This window comes from Oryzias latipes, chromosome 12, assembly GCF_053564925.1.
Source record: "Oryzias latipes strain Hd-rR chromosome 12, Olatipes_Hd-rR_3.1".
Classification (NCBI taxonomy): Eukaryota; Metazoa; Chordata; class Actinopteri; order Beloniformes; family Adrianichthyidae; genus Oryzias; species Oryzias latipes.
Genome location: NC_136248.1, coordinates 34,711,599 through 34,716,031, shown reverse-complemented (window position 1 = coordinate 34,716,031; position 4,433 = coordinate 34,711,599). Strand labels below are relative to the sequence as shown.

General features: G+C 50.0%; 1 long non-coding RNA gene across 1 annotated transcript; it reads left to right on the top strand.

Moving 5' to 3' along the window:
- The first annotated feature begins 3,476 nt into the window (after positions 1 to 3,476).
- LOC144996455 (uncharacterized) lies at positions 3,477 to 4,206 on the top strand. The gene is made up of 3 exons (XR_013659398.1): positions 3,477 to 3,600; positions 3,782 to 3,843; positions 4,002 to 4,206. It is a non-coding gene; the product is annotated as an uncharacterized LOC144996455 (long non-coding RNA).
- The last annotated feature ends 227 nt before the right edge of the window (positions 4,207 to 4,433 follow it).

The window sequence follows — 4,433 nt, the reverse complement described above, 5'->3', positions numbered from 1 at the left end:
GCTATCGGAGACCGAACAGGAACAAGTGAGGACATTTCTGTTGAGGCATGAGTCAGTTTTCTCTGCGTCTGAAAGTGATCTTGGCTGTACTAACCTGATTTCACATGAAATCCCTCTGCTCGATGACAAGCCTGTTAGACAGCGGTATAGGCGGTTGCCCCCCTCTGATTATGAGGCGGTGAAGGCCCACTTGAGACAGCTGTTGGATAGTCAGGTTATCAGGGAAAGTAGTAGCCCCTATGCCTCTCCTATTGTCCTGGTGCGAAAGAAGGATGGTTCCCTCCGAATGTGCGTCGATTACCGGCAGCTTAACCGCAAGACTAGGAAAGATGCCTTCCCTCTTCCCCGCATTGAGGAGTCTTTGGATGCCCTTTGTGGGGCCAAATGGTTTTCCACGCTCGACCTGGCTAGCGGCTATAACCAAGTGTCGGTGAATGAGAGAGATCGCCCGAAGACTGCTTTCTGCACACCATTTGGGCTATTTGAGTTCAACCGGATGCCCTTTGGTTTGTGCAACGCGCCAGCTACTTTTCAGCGGTTGATGGAGAGGATGTTTGGGGCAGAACATTGTCAATCCCTCCTACTATATCTGGATGATATTATTGTGTTCTCTTCCAGTGTAGAGGACCACCTAAATCGTCTGGATCGGGTGCTGGGTCGACTGCACAGAGAAGGACTAAAAGTTAAGCTGGAAAAGTGTTGCTTTTTCAGGAAGGAGGTCAATTACCTTGGCCATCTGGTCTCCCGTGAAGGGGTATCTACGGACCCATCCAAGGTATCAGCTGTGGCCAATTGGCCACACCCCACAACTGTCTCTGAGCTTCGGTCCTTCCTTGGATTTGCCAGTTATTACAGGCGGTTCGTGGAGGGGTTTTCAAAGCTGGCTGCGCCATTACATCGCCTGGTTGCTGAATTGGCAGGCAGAAAAGGAAAAGAACCACCCCTGGAGAGCCACTGGAGCAATGCATGTGAGGCAGCTTTCAATGAGCTTAGGAGGAGACTGGTGAGTTCACCCACTCTGGCATTTGCCAATTTTAACCTCCCGTTTATTTTGGAAGTGGATGCAAGCCATGCAGGCCTTGGAGCAGTTTTGTCTCAAGAGCAGGATGGCAGGGTTAGACCCATCGCCTATGCCAGTCGAAGCCTCAGCCCAGCAGAGAAAAACTATAGTTCCATGAAACTAGAGTTTCTCGGAATGAAGTGGGCTATGACTGAAAAGTTTCGGGAGTATTTGTGGGGCCAACATTGCACCGTGTGGACTGATAACAATCCATTAAGTCATTTGGAGACAGCCAAGCTGGGGGCAACTGAGCATCGTTGGGTGGCCGAGCTGTCGGCATTCAACTATGATGTAAGATATCGACCAGGGCGGGCTAATACAAATGCAGATGCATTGTCCAGGCAGCCACCCACAGCAATGACAAGGATGAACACTGAGTCAATGTTGGAAGGAGTAGCCATCCCGGTTGCTATACATCAAGCTGTTCGACAGGAACCGCAGTTTACCCAGTATGCCGTCTCTGCTTTTCCCTCATATACTCTAAATGATCTCAAATTGTTACAGGAAGCAGACCCCACTATTGGTGCCTTTCTTCACTTCTGGAAGGCACAGAAAGCCCCAAGTTCCAGTGCTCGGGACAAACTGTCAGGACCGGTTCGAGTACTGTTACGGCAGTGGGACAAGGTCACAAGTAAGGATGGTTTGATCTTTCGAAAGGTACAGCGGCCAGATGGAGGGGAGGAGATCCTACAACTGCTGTTGCCTATGTGCCTCAAAGAAGAAGTCCTGCAGCAGCTGCACGATGACCATGGCCACCAGGGGATTGAACGTACCACTGAGCTAGTAAGGCAGAGATGTTATTGGCCAGGAATGAGCGATGACGTTAAACAATGGTGCAAAGACTGTACACGATGTATCCTGGCAAAGACCTCTCAGCCCAAACTCAGTGCACCCATGGGGCATTTGTTGGCTTCCCGCCCAAACCAAATATTAGCAGTGGACTTTACCCTTCTGGAGCCAGCTACTGACGGGAGAGAGCATGTCTTGATAATGACGGATGTGTTTTCTAAATTCACACAGGCGGTGCCTACCAGAGACCAGAAAGCCGCAACGGTGGCCAGCGCCCTTGTTCGGGAGTGGTTATTCCGTTTTGGTGTTCCCGCTCGCCTCCACTCCGACCAAGGACGCAGCTTTGAAAATGCTGTTGTCGGTCAGCTGTGTAACCTGTACGGAGTGCAGAAATCCCGGACTACACCATACCACCCCCAGGGAAATGGGCAGTGTGAGCGGTTCAATCGGACAATGCATGACCTGTTGCGGTCACTGCCAGCAGAGAGGAAAAGACACTGGCCAGAATACCTGCCTCAATTGGTGTTCTGTTACAATACCACTACTCATCAGTCAACAAGTGAGTCACCGTACTACTTGATGTTTGGCCAAGAACCTCAACTGCCGGTCAATTTCCTTCTGGGCAGGATTGAAGAGCCAGAACGGGGGCAAGTGACTGACTGGGTGCGAGAACATCAGCGCCGCCTTGCAGTGGCCTTCCATGGCGCCAGGGAACGTCTACAGGCAGCTGCCCTAAAACGCAAAGACCGGCATGACCGCCAAACCCTCTGTGATCCATTGGCAGAGGGGCAGCTAGTGTACCTGAAAAACTGCACCATGCGCGGTCGCACCAGGATTCAAGATGCCTGGAGTCCTGTTTTACATAAGGTAATACAGGCCCCTAAACCAGATGGAGTTGTATACTCAGTTGCACCCGTTCAAGATCTGGGTAGGATTCGTCAAGTCCACCGAACCATGATGAAGGCAGCCAATGTGGATCGGGCCTCAGAGCTGCCTCACATGCAGGAAGTGCCTCAGGTAACCGGAATGCAGTCGGGTGGTGAGGAGGATGACCAGGGTGCATGGGTCATGCTTGACCCCAGAGGTGGCCAACCTGAACCATTCTATGCACAAACCCTCCTTCAAGGTGACCTTGTGGACAATGTTACACCTCAGGAAGAGTGCGTCCCTGCTACAGAACCTTTCCAAGCTCCTGTGTTACCCCCTGGGTCTGATGCAGAAGGTCCGAGGAGGTCTACACGCGCCACAGCAGGACGACATAGAAACCTGCATCACCTCCCAGCATCAGTGTTAAATCAGGCAGATGGGGCTACGAACTCCCAGGTAGCTGAGCTAGAGGGTTGCATTACTGCCTATTTTCGACCATGGTGTTGAGAAGGTAGATTTGTTTTTTTGTTTTTGTATCCGTGGGGCACGGATACAAAAAAGGGGGGGTAAAATGTGACAGACAGAGCTGTGGGTGGTGGTTTGTCCCTCATGGTGTTCCATAGTTTAGCATTCATGGCCAGCACCTGTCTGTTGAGCTGTGATTGGCTCACAAGGCTGATAAATAGCAGCAGTGGGAGTTCAATCTAGATGCTGGTTTCCTGGTTTGGCCTTGGTAGGTGAGCTTGACATGTGGACCGTTTTTACTAAAGCTTTTAATCATTTGAGTCCTTTTACTAAAGTTTTTAGCATTTGAGTTTGCAACATTTTAAATTCTATTTATATTAACAGGTGGTGGCATGAGTTCTGACCCTGGGGCATGAGAGGTAATATAAGGGTTTGTAAAGCATGTGTTTGTCCCAGGGGAGAACTAACTTATTTTTCTTTTTCCAGCAGAGTTGCCACTGCTGTTTTGCTTAGTGTTTTTAGTCATTGTTTTTAATGTTTTAATCAAGCTTGACACCCTTGCTTTTATCCATTTTTTTAAACTGTTGTGCTCATTTTTAGTATCTTGGTGTCTGGACCTGGCTGAGGGTAGCTGCCTCCTCCTTTTATCCTTATGGTAGCTGGTGGGTGCCATATATGGTATTGTGTAAGGGGGACCCCCCTGTTTTCAGCCCATAAATTAGTGGTGACCTGCTCAGGTGCACCTCTTCTGTTTTGTATTTTTCTTTTAATCACTGTTTGGGTTGTGGTGTGTTTTTGTGTGTATTTGGACCCTGAGCAGGTACTCCTGGTGGGAGTTGGATCAGGTATCTCCCTTGGTGGTGTTTGTGGCTACCCGCCAGTGCAGTGGGGCTGAGGCGATCTTGGAGGCAGCCGCCCTCATGCAGTGTTGGAGTGCGGTCCAACTGTCTGAGTCCATTTTAACTTTCTCTTTTATGGAATCTGTGTCAAGTTTTTAATAAATTATATGTTTTTAACCTATCAAATCCAGTCTCCATTTGGGTTAACAAATGTAAGAGGGCGTTCGGTCACACATACACACAAAGACCTGGGGGGCGGGCTCCGTTCCGCCTCTGGGGTTTGTGACCGGCACTCCTCCGCGTCACCTCCAGCTGGCTCTCCTGGACACGCTGGAATCTGTGGAAACAGGCAAGCGGCAGCACGAAAAGCAATTCCTGATGCAGGCTGCCACTAGCCCTCCCACCTATTTCCA